Source organism: Topomyia yanbarensis, chromosome 2 (assembly GCF_030247195.1).
Source record: "Topomyia yanbarensis strain Yona2022 chromosome 2, ASM3024719v1, whole genome shotgun sequence".
Taxonomy (NCBI): domain Eukaryota; kingdom Metazoa; phylum Arthropoda; class Insecta; order Diptera; family Culicidae; genus Topomyia; species Topomyia yanbarensis.
This window is the reverse complement of record NC_080671.1, coordinates 26,043,729-26,064,656: the sequence shown is the minus strand read 5'-3', so window position 1 is coordinate 26,064,656 and position 20,928 is coordinate 26,043,729. Positions and strand designations below refer to the sequence as shown.

Genomic DNA, 20,928 nt, shown 5'->3' with positions numbered 1-20,928 from the left:
TCACAAATTAAAATACGCAAAGAGGACCAGGAGGCTCAACGATTCTTATGGAGGGACGGTAAGGCTTCAAATACCATGGGACACTACATAATGCAGGTAATGACGTTTGGAGCAACCTGCTCACCTGCATGTGCCCAAGCAGTAAAGAATGCAAACGCAGAGAACTACCGAGATTGCGATCCGGTGGCAGCGAACGCCATTATAAAACAACACTATGTTGACGATTATCTGGACAGTTTCTCGACAGCGGAGGAAGCCAGTGCAGTTACGTTCGGAGTTATAAAAATTCATGAAGCTGCACACTTCACACTAAGAAACATCATTTCAAACGATGCCGACATGCTGGACGTCCTACCTGAACGCAACGTCGCGAGACAATCCACCCAAAAGGAATTTATTGAAAAAACTGCAACATCAGAGAAAGTCCTCGGAGTATACTGGGACACGACCCAAGACACAATTGGGTATAGAATAGCAGACTTCAAGTCCAACGCCATACCGACCAAAAGAGAAGTCCTCTCAACAATTGCCAGAATCTTCGACCCTCTTGGATTAATAGCGCATATTACGATTGGAGGTAAATTACTAATGCAACAAGCCTGGAAAGAAGGTATAGACTGGGATGAGAAAATATCTACGAAATTAATGGAAGATTGGACGATTTGGACAAATAGACTATCCACAATATCACATCTGAGAATTTCTAGGTGTTTCTCTCCCAACATACCGGACGCAAAATCATTGGAATTGCATATCTTTGTTGATGCATCAGAATCAGCGTTCGCCGCGGCAGCATATATACGAGCAGAAACCTTACATGGATACGACGTAAGCCTAATAGCAGCAAAAACGAGAGTTGCACCAAATAAAGCCATGTCAATTCCAAGGCTAGAACTTCAAGCCGCGGTGTTAGGCACACGATTGAAAACAACCGTTTTAAAGGAACTTCGATTGAATATTACAAACGTAACCATGTGGACAGATAGCACCACTGTACTCTCCTGGATACGAAGTGACCATCGCAGGTATAAAACATTTGTAGCCAACCGAGTAAGCGAAATACTCGACGACACAACGATCTACCAATGGAGGTGGGTACCATCAGGAATGAATCCGGCAGACGAAGCAACACGGAACATCCAACCTACGGAATCTATATGGTATACAGGAGCGACGTACCTAAATACAAAAGTGGAATCATGGCCAAAGGAGAAAGGTGCAGTCATTGAAACTTCAGAAGAAAAAAGGGTTTGCAGCGTTCAAGAAATACAACCTGCGAACATTATTATGCACACAACTTGGTGCTCGGATTGGGGACGACTAAAGAAGGCAGTTTGTTACTGGCTCAAATACATGGAAAAATTGAGGACGAAAGTATCAAACTCCAGATATGATGAGACAATTACTTCTGATCATTATAAGCGAGCAGAAATCCTATTTGTTACAACAAGCACAGCAAGAAGCTTTTCCATCCGAGCTAGTGGCTCTGATCAACGGCGAAGGTATTTACCAGAACAGCTCTGTAGCAGATCACGAGCTTGCATTAGATGAAAACCGTCTCATCCGAATCAGCGGACGAATACAAAACATGACTCCAGTACTATTACCAAACAAGGGACATATAACGAATTTGATCATAAAACAATACCACGAGAAATTTCTACACCGTGAAACGGAAGCAGTTATAGCTCAAATACGACAGCATTTCTGGATAATCAAGATTAGGGCGGCAGTAAAAAGAGTGAATGCAAGATGTCAACTCTGCAGAAACAAGAAGGCAAGCCCTCACCCTCCAAAAATGGGCACATTGCCAAGCTGCCGCACCACTCCAAATTTAAAACCATTTACACACACCGGTATAGACTTCTTTGGACCAATGGAAGTTACTGTAGGAAGAAGATGTGAAAAACGCTGGGGTGCACTCTTCACCTGTATGGCTACTCGAGCTATACACCTGGAACTAGCAGACGACTTAAGTACAGACGCGCTTCTCATCTGCATAAAAAACTTACAAAACAGGCGCGGCAAGGTCTGTGAAATGTACAGCGATAACGGCACCAATATGGTTGGCGCAAGTAATCAGATGAAGGAATTAGAAATCAGAACAGCGATCGAAGGAATAAAATGGAATTTTATTCCACCATCAGCTCCACACTTTGGGGGAGCATGGGAACGTATGATACAAGAGGTTAAAAAATTACTAAACGAAAAGCTATGGCCAGTATCAAAACCCAAGGAGAGCGTACTTAGGAATGCTCTAATCGAGATAGAGCATCTCCTGAACAGTCGCCCGTTGACACATATACCATTAAGCTCCAACGATGATGAACCTCTGACACCAAATCATTTTTTGATTGGATGCGCAGGAGGAACGTATCCTTCACTCGACGACACGTCGCGAGCCGAGGCAACAAGAGAACACTGGAAAAAGGCTCAAATGGCAACTACTAAATTTTGGGATCGGTGGAGTACAGAATACCTTCCTAAACTGAACAAACGAGAAAAATGGAAACAGAACACAGAACCACTCCAGCCTGATGATGTCGTTGTTTTTCCAGACGAACAACGGAAAGGGAAGCTTCATAAAGGAATTATAACCGAAGTAAGGAAGGCGCAGGATGGCCAAACAAGGTCCGCGGTCGTTCGCACTGAAAACTCTAAATTAGTTAGGCCAACTGTAAAATTGGCCAAATTAGACGTAAAGGCAGATACGGTATTCACCGGTCACATACAGGAAATATCACCAAAACGAAAAGACGTCTTCCCGCAAAATAGTAGCCCAAATGCAAAGGCAAATATGACAGATTGGGGTAAGCGACAAAAAATCGACATAGAGCTAGTAAAACAACTAGCAGAAAAGCACAAAGCCGCTCATCCAACCAAACCGAAAAAGAAAACTATTCGAGCTAGGCCAAACATGTGGGCAAAAATGCTCGTCACTACATCAGCAGTACTATCTTTAAATACAACGTCCAGTATGACCATCAAACCCGTACCAAATGCGGGACTTTTATTCGATCACGAAGCTACCTATTTAATACAAACCGGAATTTGGGACACACAAATTACTACAAACATATCTCCCACCGACGATGTAAAACTCATTGACACGATACACAGAAACATCGAAGACGCTATAAATGGACTAAAGCAGAAAATAAAAAATCCAACACTCATCGACTTGGCTACCTCGATTGAACAACAGTGTTACGCCGCGAAGCAGGAAATTTTGGAACCAGCTCGAGTAAAAAGAGGAAAGGGAATTTTTGGATTCCTTAAAGACATACTATTCGGAGGCGATGATCTGACAGAGCAAATCGAGGCTATCCGAATGAACGAAGAACAAAAAATTCATGACGTCACACATAGCATGAATCAGCTAAGGGAAAGAACCCTGCAACAAAACAATCAATTTGAACAACGGATTCACCACGCATTAGATGGAATCAAACTTGTGAACAAACAGTTCGCGATGAACTATGCAGAAACCCTAGCCAACCATCTGATGGACACAATAATGGTGGCTAAACAACTGATCGAGAGTATTCTCACACGTCACAGAAAATTGAAACGTATACCCGTCACCATAGAAGAAAGAAACGAATTCATCCAACAAGCGAACCTGCGACTTCCTGCAAATCACTACATACCCGAGGATGAGTTTGCAACCCATTATAAACTCAAAATAAAGAATGATTCGTATCAAATCACGATGAGATCTATTGTGATACTAAGAGAATCATTCGAAAATTTCAAGGTTATAGCTATACCAGACTTTGAAAACAGAACAAAAATTCATATTGATCAACCAAGAATCGCCATCAATCAGCACAACCAGTATTTCTATCCCTCTAATGAGGTAAGGAAACTAAACGAAACACACTTCCTCTGCTTCAAGCCAACAATACAGATGGAAATTAGAGATGGTCGGGTTTCATTTTTTTCGAACCCGAACCCAACCCGAACCCGAGAGCTTGAAAATTGAAAAACCCGAACCCGACCCGAGCCCGAAATTATAAAATTTGAAAAACCCGCACCCGACCCGAGTCCGAAAATTTTAAAATAAGAAAACCCGGACCCGACCCGTACCCGAGAATGAAAATTCTGTAAAACCCGAACCCGACCCGACCCCGAGAATTTTAAAATTTGAAAACCCTAACCCGACCCGAACCCGAATTTTTTTAATTTGAGAAACCCGATCCGAACCCAACTTGTTAATATGGAGAATCCACCAGAGATCTCGAAGATTTTTAATTTTAGGCACCCTAAGCTCATCCTACAATAGTAGAATCATTCGAATATGAAGTAGCACCATTAGTTCTTGGCTACGAATGTATCCCAAAAAACCGTTTGCTTAGAGAAAAAGTCACGAAACCGTTGTAGGGTTAATGGACAATTATTATTCAATATATAGCAAAAAGTACTACCATTAAGTGCACTCGCAACACCCACTGTTCGATTGCTCGCGACTGTCAAAACGACCAATCAGGAGCGGATCAATAGATTGGTTTTTATTGTTCCTACTTTCCGTAGATTTCTACTCGCTTTGCTTTGGACACTAGTTGCTGTACGCTTTAGCTGAGTTTTACGCGTTTACTTTGACCGCGGCCTACGTATCGGTTTTAAAATACCTGTCGAAATTAGTATTTTAAAACAGAAAGTTGAACCAATATTTCCCGATAAATTCCTGTTGACTTAATTTATTACTAATTATCATTAAAAATAAATCGCAAAGAGATTTTAGATGTGAGACACGAATTGTTGAATGCTCATGAATGTTCTTTTTAAACATAAAATAATTCAGTCAGTTTGCGAATCTGAAGAGACAGAATTTTATACAAGAATGAAAAAATACTATATTTGAGCACCAGAGTATTCTAGCGATTTAAAGGTGCTACCATTTGGTACGGTTATATGTGTCTTCCATTCGTATCACGAAGTATAAAAAAAAGGCTAGGTTTTGTGTATAGACAGCGTCAAGAAATGGTTGGGTTGTTTTGTTCGAAACCCGACCCCGACCCGACCCCGACAATTTCTAATTTGAAAAACCCGAGCCCGACCAGAGCCCGAAAGTTCAAAATTTTAAAAACCCGGACCCGACCCGAGCCCGAGAATTTCAAATTTCAAAACCCGGAACCCGACCCGAACCCGAGAAGCTTAAATTTATAGAACCCTAACCCGACCCGAAACCCGTCGGGTTCGGGTCGGGTCCGGGTTTCGGGTCTAAAAACCCGAACCCGACCATCTCTAATGGAAATGTCATGCGTGCCAGCAGCAATATTTCACAAGCGTCCCGTAAGAAACTGCAATATTACAACTTTCGATAACCTGCCCACCGATTACGCGGAAGTAATCATATTATCACAACCGAACACACTACTATACTACGCAAAAGATCCAAATACAATCACGATACTCTGCAATAAGGAATTGAATTTCACCTCATACAACATAGCGGTTGTAAAATTAGATCCTGGTTGTGAAATACGAACCAAGCACAGCACAACGTACGCTAGCATCGGCGGAACTTCAAAGTAACAAAAAATATACTTCAAACGCCACGATCAAATACCTCAATGGAAAAACGACAATTTCAATGCGTCAGAAGATACTTGGGAAACAACAGAACTTGATCCGATAGCTGCAACCCATTCATCCTATCACAACGATCCTGAAACAAAGGCGATAGATCATCATGTTCCGGTCATAGTAGCAGCGGTATCATCAGTACTTGTTGTGGCCACGATAATCAGCGCCCTTTACTATAAGAAAGGCAGTCGACGTTACACCATTAGAACATCGAGCAGACCAACTCCACTTCCAAGACGACCACCGAGAATAATTCCACGAACAACAGCTGCAAATAGTGTTACACAAATTTAAAGCAAGTGCATTAATAACTTAAACAAATATTAAAAATAACTTAAAAGATAGGAACGTTATCATTTATCAAATATTAAACTAGGCTCCAAAAACATAAATCATTAGTAGGTAACAAAAGTAAATATTATATGAACCTTTATAATCAGATAGGCATCGAAAATCTCGACAAGCAAGATGACCATCGGCGCGTCGGCTAGTTTTTCGTAAGGTCTATGGGATAGACTTACGGGGGGCAATATGTCGCCGACGCAAAATCACAAACAGCTGTTCGCAGCGAGCACAAAAAAAACCGTTCGGCAGAATCAAAACAAACCACCGCAACATAGAACAGTTCGTTCTGACCTAAAGAGGCAGAAGGAAAATCAAATTACATTCAAGTGCGCCCAACGATGAGTCAATGCGCGCTCACGCAAGGGTCATATATGCTTCATCGGCATTTTCGGTGCCACTGCCGGTCACAGCGCATTCGAAGACGATAATTATATCGATATTTGACTTCGCGCGGTGGCTTGGATAATAAAACATTTGTGCAGAGTTGACAACAATATTCATTGTTAACATTCTGTACCAAAACAAATCCAAATAAAATCGATTCAAAAATCGATTATTTGTAAATAGCTAGCTTTAGGAAAGTAGGTATATAAACCAAAAAATTGTATAATAAAATCAAGTTGAAATCGAGCAGTCGAAAGTACCACTTCACTCAGTCGAAAATCCTTTACTTCGTGTCCAGACCCTGGAGTTCTTCGTTGGTTTTTCCACCTTGTTAAATCCAAAGTCAAATTACTTCCTTGTTTGTAACGCAAGCGGGGAAGCAAATTGTCTTACGACCAGAATTAGTATTGGTTTGTTACGCAGAACGATACTAACTGGACGAGGAATTCCCGGCTTATTAAGCTATAGCGTGTGGTATTTGTAACGCAGGTGCCACAAACTATACTTAGTCTAGAATTAGAAGTGGCTTGTACCGCAGGACGCTTCTAACTAGACCCAGCACCCCCCTCTGCGGCGAAAGATCGTTCGGCGGAACGATACATTCTTTCAATTTTCTCTGTTTAATCCTTCCGGAAGTCGCACTCTGCACTAAATGAGCAACGTTATGAAATTCAGGCGAAATCGTCTTAGGGCCGATTTCTTTACCCTCGCTTAGCGCTTAAGCCAGGTTTAGTTAAGTTAAGCGAGGGTGACGAAATCGGCCAGACAGAGCGGTTATCTTCATGCTGCCATGTAAGAAAATGTAAGTTGAAAAAAGCAATAACAAGGTACTACATATTGAGAGATCAAAAAGGCATATTCGGTGGGATATTCGAGTGTATTAGGCTTTGTTTCTCATAATCTGCTTTAGAGTGAGTTATCGTTGCAGTTATGGTTTCGGTCAGTCCAAACTAGAACCAGGACCAGAATGAATAAAGGGAAGACTCGACGAAAAAAATATTTTAGCTATGGACTAATCTATGTGGAGTTGTGTTAGTGCGAGATTGAGGTTAAATCGGGTAGTTTTTTTTCCAAACGAGGTTAAATCTGATGGCGAATTGAAAACATAGCGTTATATGTATGTTGTCTATACACATTGCAACTGTGTTGGTGTCCTAGACGTCAAATAAGTCAATAGAGGAGAAAAGCCAGTACAAATCAAGCGCTTTCCTCGACAGGACACCAGGACAAGTTCTGGGAAACTAGGACGAATGGTCACCCTACTTATTTGCATATCAAGCGCAATACATGGTTATTAATGGCCTTAACACTAATCGTTCAAAATATTGCAGTAACAATCAACGTTAAAATCTTGATTTTCACTGGCTCGATACAGATTTGTCGTTCATTACTGATTTGAGAAAGTGTATTCCACTCCAATTCCCCTACGAGAAACTCGTAATTATACGTTCTGCGATGAGTGACGAAGTCTGTGGAAATGGCGAACCTTCCCTTGTCATTAAAACTGGCTTTCCCCGTCATGACGCCTAGATTGGTGTTCTTCCTTCCTAGAGAAAAACAAACTCCGAACATAAAGAGATGCATTTCTTTCTGACGATATTTATTCAACCGACATCACCAGCCTACCTAGCCGCTTGCTCGTTGTCGTTGAAATTTTGAAGCAAAGGTATTAAGTCTAAGTTCAAACGCGTGACGTAGAGATTGACGGCGTTGTTACCTAGATGTTTATAAATGACGGCCAAAATGACCAGGTCAAGTTAGATACGTTTCCTATGCGGTGGGTCTACTTTACTTAGTCACTTTATAATAGAAAGGTGTCTATACCGGTTCGCTAGTTGACACCATTCGTCATGAACTGTCTCAACTGCAAATAGTTATACGTTTTGGACCCGGGCCCCGTGGTGGTGGAGGAACGCTACGTGGGAAGCTGAGCTGCAAGCAACCGGGCGGGTCATAGGTGGTGGATAATGCTTAATCGCGATAGCAACTAGTTGTGATTCGCGACCCGAACCAGCAGCGGGGGCTGACTGCGGGTGTGGTAGGACGAGGTAGTGGGCCCTATACGTCCTAGGCCTAAATACCACATGCCCTAAAGCAGCCCTGACAAGGCGAGTCAGCGCCGCCTTTAAATAAGCGCTTAGCCCAAATCCCTCTCCTCCCGTTATCCTTCCTTCCTTCCTTCCTTCTGCGGCTGTTCGCCCATCTAAATATGGAAGCTGTTCTTCAATGTCAGCTTCTTTCACCGAACAGCCTAGATAAGCCGTGTAGTGTCGGTAGTGGTTGTTTCAACCGGCTAAGAATAACACTACGGACTACCTGTTTCAGTGGTAAAAATCTACCAAACAGGGAACCCCAATTCCATAGTGTCATGCGACCCGTGCTATGGGTAAAATTGTTGAGGGGGTTTAAAACATTCTCAATGGCGAACGGAGCCTGGGAAAAGTCGGGCGAACTCCCCAGTATGCTGCATTACGCAGCGGAACGTTCACTCTACACACCGATTTTTTTCACCGATGATCCACTTAATTTTGCCGAATTTTTGTTGGCTGGGGGTTTGCAGAGACTCTCGGCTGATGGTAGTTCGGTGAAGTTTTGTTGAGTTTCGATTATCAAATTTCGATGTGTACAGATGAACCTGCCCAGAGGCCGTGTGGTATCCGGCCTAGAATTGAGCCACTGGAGTCCTGCTGCCATGTCGTAGGAGGCGACTGAAAGTAGGAGACCCTAGTCAAGGTGTAGTTCCGTGCCGAGGACTTAATGATTGGAGGGTCTAAAATATGCCAGTCGCGCACGGAGCATTTTGGGTTTTGCCCTTGCTGTGTTATGCGAATCTCTGACACAGTGGACCATTATTTTCTTCGCAAATCGTGGGAATCAAATGATCATGTCCCATTTAAACCTGATATGGCTCGCTAAATGCGTTAACATCCCAACTCGCTTGGTGTCCTCTAGTTGTTGTGCAATTTGTGTTGGAGATGAAATGTACAGTTCTCTAATCAACAATGGTTAGAATAGCACAAATCAATCTCCAACATAAACGTACAGCAACTATGAATTTATCTCGACTCATGCAGGAAGGTAAAGCTTCCATAGCATTGGTTCAAGAACCGTATTTCCATAAAGGAAACTTCTATTTTGGAAAGTTACTTAACACTGCCTTCATTGCTTACAACAAGACAGGCATGACTAACCCACGTGAAATGCCTCGTGCTTGCATTCTTGCAAATAAGGCTATTGACGCGTGTCTCATATCGGAGCTCACAACTCGCGATATCTGTGTTGTCACAGTTACATTGACTGTCGGAAACGTAGACAAAAAATATATATATTGTTCAGCATACCTACCGCATAACGAATCATCTCCTTCTGATGATTTCAAAAGCGTTGTATCATATTGTAGCAGAAATGGGCTTCCGCTCATTATCGGCAGTGATGCGAATGCTCATCACATCATTTGGGGCAGCTCAGACATCAATCTGAGAGGCTCTGAACTGATGGAGTACATAAGTAGTACAAATCTCCATATTCTGAATGTGGGAAACCGACCAACTTTTGCGAGGTCTGGGAGGGAGGAGGTGTTAGACATAACACTTTGCTCTGATAGAATTTTGCATGAACTGGGAAATTGGCAGGTTCCAAATGAAACTGAACCGTCTCTATCCGATCATAAATATATATTTTTCGAGCATTTTGATGTCACCTTCAATGTGGTGACATATCGTAATCCTAAATCTACAAACTGGGACCTATTTTTGGAAAACTTGGCGACTAAATTTCATGGATATTTTCCAACAATTAGTCAACTAGACGACTTAGATGACGTCGTGGATACGACAAACTCATTCATATTAGCATCCTACGAAGAAGCTTGTCCACTTCGTACTGTTAAATCGACTAGGGGAACCCCTTGGTGGAGGGCTGAGCTTGAAAGAATGAAGAAAGTTATGAGAAGAGCTTGGAATCGGCGTCAGCGTGATGACTCCAGGGCTTTCAGGTCAGCTCGTAGTGCATATAAGAAATGTCTTAGATCTGCAGAACGGGCTGGCTGGCAAAGCCTATGCACTAATGTCTCTAGTCTGAACGAGGCTAGCAGATTAAATAAAATTCTCTCCAAATCGAATGATTTTCAGATGAACTCCTTGAAAACCAGAGATGGTGTTTATGTGACGGACGAAAAAGATGTTCTTTATTGTCTCTTCGACACACACTTTCCAGGCTGTATCGATCCGGAGTTGATCAACGTTCACAGATCTCATTCTGGTGATTCGGACTCGTGGGCGTTAGCACGCACATTGGTTTCCACTGAATCGGTCAAGTGGGCAGTTGACAGCTTTGCTCCATACAAATCACCCGGAAAAGATGGGATACTTCCCGTGCTACTGCAAAAGGGATTTGATATTCTTAAACATGTCTTGAAAAAGATTTTGCTTTCCAGTCTTGCTACCGGGTATATCCCGAAAGCATGGCGAGAAATAACTGTTAGATTTATTCCCAAAGGGGGGCGCTCAAGCTATGAAGAAGCCAAGAGTTTTAGGCCTATCAGCTTAAGTTCTTTTCTTCTGAAAGCTTTGGAACGGATAATCGATCATCACATCAGGAACGTTAGTTTAGTTGAATATCCACTGCACAAAATGCAACATGCATATCAGTGTGGGAAATCCACGATCACTCTGCTTCACGATGTTGTTTACAACATTGAGAAAGCCTTCTCGCTCAAGCAATCTAGCTTGGGTGTATTCCTAGATATTGAGGGTGCTTTTGACAATGTGTCCTTCCAGTCTATTCTGGAAGCGACGCGCGGTCATGGGATACCTGCATGTATCTCAGGTTGGATAAACGCAATGCTTAGTAACCGCATGCTTTGCTCGTCACTGCGACAGGCTGAGATACGGAAGTTGAGTATTTGCGGTTGTCCTCAGGGCGGCGTTCTGTCACCTTTGTTATGGAACTTAGTAGCTGACGGCTTGTTGAAGAAACTCAATGAGCTTGGATTTCCAACCTACGGGTTTGCTGACGATTACCAAATACTAATTACTGGATTTTGCATCGGAACAATCTTTGACTTGATGCAACAGGCATTAAGAGCTGTCGAACAGTGGTGTCGACAAGTTAAACTATCAGTTAACCCAAGCAAAACTTCAATGGTTCTTTTCACGAAGAAGCGAATAACAACCGGGGTTCGTCCCTTGCAGTTCTTTGATTCTGAGCTACTGTGTGCAGATCAAGTCAAATACGTTGGAGTCATATTGGATTCCAAACTAAATTGGTCTGCTCACATTGAGTTCAGAGTCAAGAAAGCGTGCATGGCCTTCGGGCAGTGCAGACGAACTTTTGGAAAGACCTGGGGTCTCAAACCTAAATACATCTATTGGATTTACACGACAATTGTACGTCCAATACTGTCATACGGATGCCTTGTGTGGTGGCAGAGGGGAGAGGTGGTGACAGTCCAGTCAAAGCTAAACCATCTGCAAAGAATGGCGCTCATGGCGTTGACTGGTGCTTTCACCACGACTCCGACTGCTGCTCTTGAGGCACTTCTAAATATCAAACCATTACACATACACTTAAAACAAGAAGCACTATCATGTGCATACAGACTGCAGGTTACTGGGCTTTGGAACAGTAATCATGTTGATCTTGCTACCAGTCATACACGATTGTGGTCACAAATGGTTACATGGGGTGAAGATATTCTTGCTCCCAGCGATATTACACTCACTTGTAGTTTTCCTTACAGGACATTCCATGTGAAGATTCCCTCTCGAGAGGAGTGGTTGTCTGGCTTTATGGAGACAACAACAAACGCAAGTAGTCTGTTACACTGACGGTTCTCTGATGGAGGGACGTGCTGGTGCTGGTGTCTACTGTCGTGAAATGAGATTGGAACAATCTCACTCACTAGGTAGATATTGTACTGTATTCCAAGCAGAAATCTTTGCGATTATGTGCGGGGTGCAATCGGCCCTTCAACTGAGTTTGTCCGGCAGAGTTATAAACTTCTGCTCCGATAGTCAGGCTGCAATCAAGGCCCTTAGCTCAGACAAATCCCGGTCCAAGCTAGTGATCGCGTGCCGAACCCAAATCGAAGAACTAAGCATTGTCAACACTATCTACCTTGTCTGGGTGCCCGGACATTGCGGTATTACTGGAAATGAATGGGCTGACGAATTGGCCAGGGCAGGTTCAGCGATTGACTTCGTTGGTCCTGAGCCCGCCCTGCCAATTTCGACAAGTTGGATAAGGGAAAAAATACGGTCCTGGGCTTTGTCCGAGCACCGCAATTATTGGAGAAATCTACAAACGTGTCGCCAAACAAAGGCGTTTCTAGAACAACCATGCCCAGTGGTTTCGAAAAATCTCTTACATTTTTCGAAGCTCCACTGCGGCATGCTGACCAGGGCTTTAACCGGCCACTGCAAACTCAATTATCACATGGCAACTATTCAGCGCGCTGAGTCTTTTTCATGTGATCTTTGTGAATCCGACTACGGAACCTCATATCATCTGATATGCAACTGTCCAGCGCTAGCGCAATTGCGATTTCGAGTCTTCAGCCGTCCTTATATAGACGAAACCATGTTTGGTCGACTGAAACTCAGAGACATACTAAAGTTTCTTATCCAATGTGGTAAAGAGCTTTAGGCTTATTCGCAGGCAAGTTGAACTACTTGTGAGTTTAACTTACCTGTTGTTTATTTTTGTTTTGTGCTGTTATTTTTCCCACCCTTCCAATTCTACTTCCCCACTCCTCCTTGTCCTTTCCTTCCACTCAGGAAATGATGAAAACACACGGCAAGGCACAAATCCCCGACTATGTACGGGGAACGTGCCATTTGAGCCAATATATTCTGATTCCTGATACCGGTTCGCTAGTTGACACCATTCGTCATGAACTGTCTCAACTGCAAATAGTTATACGTTTAAGCAAAATAGCAATAAATCACATTATAGTGGAATTAAACGGAAGACATCTGTCTTAACAGGATTAACAAACAAACGGCACATTACGGACAACCCTGCCCAGAAACCGCTAAGAAAAGCTCATCTACAGAAAGAAATTTCAACACTCAGTCTCCAATATCATTCCCTGAGCTACAAACGGTTGCCAAATTTGTGGCTGCTGTTCAAGCAATAATGACAACTGCGAAAGCCGCGTCAAGTACCACAAGTTCAACAGCCAATACCTTCAGTGAGGGAGCTACTAGCAATGACGGAGGGTTCACGCTCGTGACCCGAAAGGGAAAGAAGTTAGGAACAACACCTGATCGCGAACATCAAGGCAGTGACCCCGATGATGACCCGGACATGTGCGAAGACGAAAGAGATACAAATGACCCCCATACTGACGTGGATGCAAATATTTCCCCGACACGGAAACGGATCTCCGCGCGCAATGGCAAGTCGCGCGTACGGGATCGATCTTAGCATTAATGGTTTATTATTTTTATTGTTTACATCATCTAAATATGTAAAAGACCCACGGCTCCGTGAAGCTAACGCCTTGAGCCGTGCCAAATAAACGAATTAAAAAAAAAAGAAATCACTGTGTGAAAATAGTGGCGAAGAATTGTATGTTGTAGAGTTATCCTCTCCTTGTTCTTAAAAAAATCTTGCTAAGCACCTGGGAAAACGAAAAGCCCATAATACCTCCATATTCATGGTACAGATTCACCCCCACTAGATTGATAGCGTTTGTAATGGTATCAATCCAAGAAAACACCGGTCTGGTAGCTCCCACGTAAAAATCATATTTTGGTGAATCTATGGTTTATTTTGGCCATTTTATAGTGTTTTGTTGGTTGCGAAATTTTAAACGCACCATGCTCATGGTCTTTTTAAGGGGTTACATGGTGTTTGAGCCTATGAAAATTTACCTCGGTCGGTCGGGACAAATTTGATCTTTCGGATTAAAGATAACCTTCTAAGTATTCTAAAGATTTCGAAAGAATTGATGTAGCAATATTCATCCACATATCTAGAAAGGTCTCCCCGAAAAGCTCGGAATTGTGAGAATCTGTAAGCAAATGGTGGTGACAAGTCTTTTATGAAGGGCAACCGCGTCCCCATACCCGCTCACAAAGTTGAAATCGACGGAGTGGTCACCGATTCTAATTTATCGTTCGCCTATCTATGGAAGCACTGGGTTGGCTGTTTCATGGATCGCTTACTCCGTTGTCTTTTTCGATAGCGATGGTCTGCCCTTTCGACTGTTTGTACTGCACGTCATGCATTGAATATTGCGCTAAATACAAGCGAATTGGCATTTTTTGCAATAAGGCTCGGTTAGTCAATTTCGTAGAAAATCATGAAGATGACTCATGCTTACCATGCACAGCGTATAAAACAGCGCCACATGAATCTGAAACGTTTCCTTAATAGACTCTTATGAAGAAAGAGTAATACGAGTTACGCAACTCACCACCACAAAATAATTATGCTCTCTTAGCCCAGGAAGAGTGTGACTATGACGGTCCCTAAGCGGGGATATCTTTTACTGCTCCTAAAAATTATAGGCAGCCCTGAAAGGATACATTTTTTTCGATGCCACCCGAAATAACAGCTCGAGAAAGTTTGATAAAAAACCGAAAAGCAACCCCGGGACTGACAGGGTCGCAGCGTGGTTTTTAAGCGTCTTCGGTGGAGTCTTAGGCGAACCTTTGGTGTTTATATTTGTTTTCTTTTCCAGTTTGAATTCCGAACAATAATTTAGTGTGTATCTGGTAATTACACACATATCCCGACTGATTTTATGAGTTATCCTCATTTATCTTATATAGGCGGTCAACTTTACCTCATCATTAACCATTCATAAATTACATAAATTAGGGTGTAAACTAGAACGCTACGTAACATGTTTTTACTGAAGAAAAACAATTTATTCAAAGAATATCTTACGTAATAGGAAAGGGGGATTGAGAAATTTGTGACAATTTGTTACATGATGGAAGGGGCGAGTAAATTTCGAACAATTTTTGCGTTACGTAATTTACGGAGGGTCCCTTATCGCAGGCAGATATCGTTACATTGCTTCCATCTAGGTTTCTTCCTGATCCTTGGTAGGGCATCGAATGCTTTGTAATATCACGAAGTGGAGAATAGGACTGGCTACACGATGATTGGTGAAGCCTTGATACAATCCTTTTGCCTTCTATCTCAACAGACTTCGCTATCGATTCTCAGCGTACAGTACAATTGCAGGGTTAGTTCTACGACCTTACTAATACTAACTGAGGTTCGAACATACGACGACTGGTCGTCGCACTGGGCTTCGGCAGGACCACTGTAGCGATTATCTGCCGATCGTAAAATTTCTATCGCTTTTACGTTTTATGTTTTAAAAATGCATCGAAGCAAGAACTAAGAACAACGCATCTGCCACGGTAGAACAACATAGTTTGGCCGCTACAAAGCCAGCATTGGGAAGCTCTTACTCGTTGGAGAAGTGGACCAAAGCACACGACTAGTGCTAAAATAAAAACCAGATTTGATCGCTTTTGACGGAAAGTATGACGGTCCAAGTAAGACAGCAGGAAAAGATTGCACCGAGTACTCGAGCCCAGTAGAAAAAAACGTTCAGGAAGTTTAGCAACTTACCCACGTGTCCAGGTATAGCGCTTAAAAAGATGTATGAAGCAACACTATTAATCGGATTGACGCTTCTGTAGTTAAACGATTCGCGAATCAGTTGTTTAGCGCGAAAGATGATTTGGATTGAGTATCGAGTGAGAAAAATGTTGTCCGTCGAAACAGGAGAAGCTCCCACCAAAAAGGGGAAGTAATCCGGTGACACGTTAAGGCGTGCCGTAGACATGAAATGTGCAAGGATATTCCGAATACTAGTTATGGACCCACGGTGATGGTGATAGCAGCATGCGGCTAACTAAGATTAGAAATAACGATAGAGAAGCTATAAAAAATTTGAAATCAAGAAATCCTGCCAATAAATGTCATAAGACTCAAGGTAAAAAAGAAGTGTTGCGGTCTACAAACACACACAAAACTTGCTGTATACTCTCTATATCTGGCAGATTTCCCATGAACATTGACAAGTTTGTATCTGTGCTCAAAATTTCGTGCACGGGTTCAACCTCAAACATACTTCTTCTCGATGTACAGGTTTGCCTCGAACATCGAACGATGTACAAACTCTAGTTCAAACATCCGTGTGCATACACGGGAACGATTCGCACAAGGCAAAAACAGTCAACGTTAGCGATGAAGAGAATAAGAGAGAGAGAGAAAACTGGTGCCACAAATCTATGTGCACGCACATTTTTTTCCTTTTTTCGACTATATGTAGTCACATTTTCTTTTTTACATTTTAACGGCATTTAATTAGCTAGAGATTACTGGGTAGGGAAAGTTATAAAAAATTAGAGCCATAGTACCCAAGTGAGTGAGAGCAAGGATGTAAAGTATACAGATCGGAAAACTAGAAGTGGCAGGGTCATTAAAGGGCGAACACGAAATTATTGCGACACCGAAAATGTCATGCCAATTTTCTTAAAATGTTTAAAATCAATCCAAAATTTTAGGGTAGTTTTATACATATATTTACTTCAAAAATCAAAAGAAAAGTTAATCGATGGAGCCTTGAGGGTAAAATTGAACGCATTTTCGCTTGATGGCCGCCATCGAAGTCTTTACAGTGTTATCCGGTACCAGTTTCTCAGTTTTTTCCATTTTCTTAACATGTCCTGCTCGTCTTTGACTGTCTTCTTGCTCTTCCGAAGTTCCCGCTTCCTCATTACCCAGTACTACTCCACCGGGCGCAGCTCCGGACAGTTTGGCGGATTCATGTCCTTTGGAACAAAATGGACAGCATTGGCCTCATACCACTCCAGGACACTTTTAGAATAGTGGCATGATGCCAAATCTGGCCAAAATAGCGGAGCTTCGTCGTACTGAACGTCGCAAGAACGGCAAAAGGCGCTTCTCGAGGCACTCAGATTTGTAGATCTCGCCATTTACTGTGCCCTTTGTCACGAAAGGCTCACTCCTCAGTCCGCAAGAGCAGATGGCCTGCCAAATGAGATATTTGAAGGCGAACTTCGACATTTTCTTCTTCTTAAATCTTCTTATTTGTCGTCCACATAGAACTTGCTCTTGCCGGTGAAAAACTCTAACCCCGGAATTTGCTTAAAATCGGCTTTTATATACGTTTCGTCGTCCATCACACAGCAGCCATATTTTGTCAGCATCTTCTCGTAGAGCTTCTGTGCCCGAGTTTTAGCTGTCGATTGTTGCCGCTCATCGCGGTTTGGGAAGTTCTGTACCTTGTATGTATGTAGTCCAGCTCTCTTCTTTGCATTCTGGACGTAGCTCTGCGACATGCCGATCTTTTTAGCCAAATAACGGCTTGAGACGTTAGGATTTGCTTTAATCATCCGCTTCACCTTTCCCTCCGTCTTTTTGTTCTCCGGTCCCGGTTTTCTTCCAACTCCTTTGCCGTGGTCCAACGTCAACCGCTCCTGGAACCGCTTCAATACTCTGGAGACGGTTGAATGGTGAATGTTCAACATTTTTCCCAACTGCCGGTGCGACAGGTCAGGAAATTCCAGGTGTTTGGAAAGAATTTGTTCTCTCGACTCGCGTTGGTTCACCTTCATTTTTGTTGAATCGAAAAACACCGCTTCGAGTTTGACAGCATGTAAACAATACACATCAATGAGAAAGTGTGCAAAATTTGGTTGATTTTTACCCAATGGTAAAAAAGTTATGCCCTGTTGAATGTGTCGCAATAATTTCATGTTCGCCCTTTAGAACAGGCTTAATACCTTACGGGTTTAACTTTTGTCTTCTGTTGATGGGGGTCGAGCTTAGGCAGCATAACTATGAATCACTCAAGTCCACCAACATGCCTTCTGGTAGTCTCTTTACCGTGAGATCCAACAAAAGAAAAGCCACGTAAGATCACCACTGAAAACCTGTCGACGATTAGCATCAATGAAATTGCTGCTGTTCATCTCTGTTTGCCTGTCGAATGCCGGGATAGATTTTCAATAGACTATTGCCATTGCGCTTACAGTCGTAGCGGGTTTGATATAGTGTAAAAGGTGGGGTAGACTCACGAACCCCGAGCTGAACCAAGTATACTAATATGCTGACATCGGCAGGCTGATAAGACACAGTAGACCGTAGTCTATGTAGCGAATGCGAATGGATATGTAGCGCGAATGCAGGAAGAGAGACCAGCTAAGATCGCTGGCTTTGTGTAATCGAGGAAGATGCGCATGCAGCGAGTGTTCAAGGAAACTAGAGCATGACAGCCCAAGATTGAGAAACCTAGTAATCTAAAATACATCTGGTCATGATTCGGGGTACCCAGATTGTTCCGCAACGATGATGATAATGGTAAAATGTTATATGGTGCAATAATTTAATTGTACTGTTCGATTAGGTAATGGAGGTTGTCTGACTTATTGTAACATGGTTGAAACCCAGAGAAAACATTAAACACCTTGCATGAACTCGAACGAAACATTGATTGGCTAAGCTACGCGACCGAACGCATACAAGCCCTTTCTCCGTCTGCCTTCTCATCATTCCCAGAGCAGAAGCTAAAAATCGTTCCACTATAGATATCAGTGTGAAGCAGTAAATTCTACCTATTATCCTGTTGCTGTCCACTACACAAGCAGTACATATGACAATATATCGTTGCCCTACGTACAGTGTGTCTGTGTATAATAGTAACGAGTGTTGATACACGATACAAAGTAGGCCCACTCCGGGTGAATTGGGTTGCTATTCAATTTTCGAAATATCTCATAGGACCAGCTATTTCGAGATTGGAATAGTAGGCGTTGATCGAAAGACTTTAAAATTTTTCGCGCTGCATTTGACTGACTAAAATTAAAATCTGAAATTGATTAGAAAGTGAGGTAGTAATCCGGTGGACCTAATACCGATCCCACATCACTAGTTACCTCTATCTGGCGGTAGAGACGACGTTCTCAATAGGCACGTGGATCAGCAATGCAGCCACTATCCGCAGTAAGTCGAGAGTTCTAGGTGTCGTTCTACTGTTCTAGGGATAAATTAATTATTTTATTACCGAATTGTTCATGATAACAATCATGGAATGTCATGATAAAAATTCGATGACGATGCGGATTAACCATCTATTAGACTTGTAGCAGTGTTTCAATTATTTCATGTAAAATATAAACATCATTTACGAACTAGCTTTTATAGTTAGCAAGTGCTATTAACACTCGGAATACCAAGGGGGTAAAAAAATGGGAACGCTTGCTTTGACCGGTCATATCTCAGCTGTTACATAATCGATTTTAAATCTCTCTTCACCAATATAAAATGTCTTTTATGAACACGTCGAATTAAAAAAAATAGAAGAATAGAGTTGTCTACCGCAAGTTACAGTAAAAAGAGTATAATAAAGTCAGTGAGAAAAAAATGGGAACGCTTCTTTGACTTGCCATATCTTAGCTGTTTGCTCACCAATTTTAATTCTTTTTTCACCATTGGATAGGTAAATCTTTTATAAAAACAGTGAACAAAGAATGATGGAAAACAAATTTGTATATCTGAAGTAATTGTAAAAACAGTAATTGAGAGTCAGTACAGACGAAATGAGTTTTTCTGTTCAAACAATCGTATCACGACCGTTTGTCAACCAATTTCAATTTTCCTTACACCAAGACTTGTAATATATGCAATGAATAGTAGATTTTCAAAAATTACCATACTTTTTCGAGTTTTTAGGAGATAGGATTTTTACAATGTACGTGGCATACGGTTGATTGAAATTCTTTGCGACTTGTTAGTTTTATGGTTTGAAAATTACCTGTTTACTCAATAGTTCTACATATTATACATGGATATTATTATATCAAAATGTTTGCACGGACGTTTCTTTCACATTATTGTATGTAAGTTACTAAATAATAGAGTGTGTTAGGACGACTCAGTAAATACGAAGAAGTTCAGAGTTTTAAAATATTCGTCATGTAACTTTAAATTTGAAGCGATGACCTATACATTTTAATACACCAGTCGACTGTAATTGATGGCGGCTACAATTTCTGAAAAAAACACATTTTTATATTTTCTCAAAAAATAGCCAAAAGTACGTAGAAGTATAGAAATTTCATTTAGTTGGCAAAAACGTCGAAATCAAAGCGATGGCCTATACCTTTTTATATACCAATCGATTATAATTGATTTTGGTTACAATTTCTGGAAGAACAATTTTTATATTTTCTCAAAAAATAGACAAAAGTATGTAGAACTACAGTAATTTCATTTAGTTGACAAATAGCTTCAAGTATTCAAAGCTATCACCTATTCCATTTATACACCAATCGATTGTAATTGATTTTGGCTACAATTTCTTAAAGAACAATTTTTTATATATTCTCAAAAAATAGCCAAAAATACGTACAAGTACAGAAATTTCATTTAGTGGGCAAATAACGACGAATTCTAAGGGATGATTTATACTTTTTTATACACCAATCGATTGTAATTGATGGCGGCTACAATTTTTGAAAGAACACATTTTTATATTTTCTCAAAAAATAGACAAAATACGTAGAAGTACGGAAATTTGATGTAGTTGGCAAATAAGGTCAAATTCAAAGTGAT

At 41.7% G+C, this 20,928-nt stretch overlaps 1 protein-coding gene across 11 annotated transcripts in view; it reads right to left on the bottom strand.

Moving 5' to 3' along the window:
- Positions 1–20,928, bottom strand: part of LOC131678825 (stress-activated protein kinase JNK) — a 324,602-nt gene that overhangs the window by 7,543 nt on the left and 296,131 nt on the right. The window lies entirely within an intron of this gene.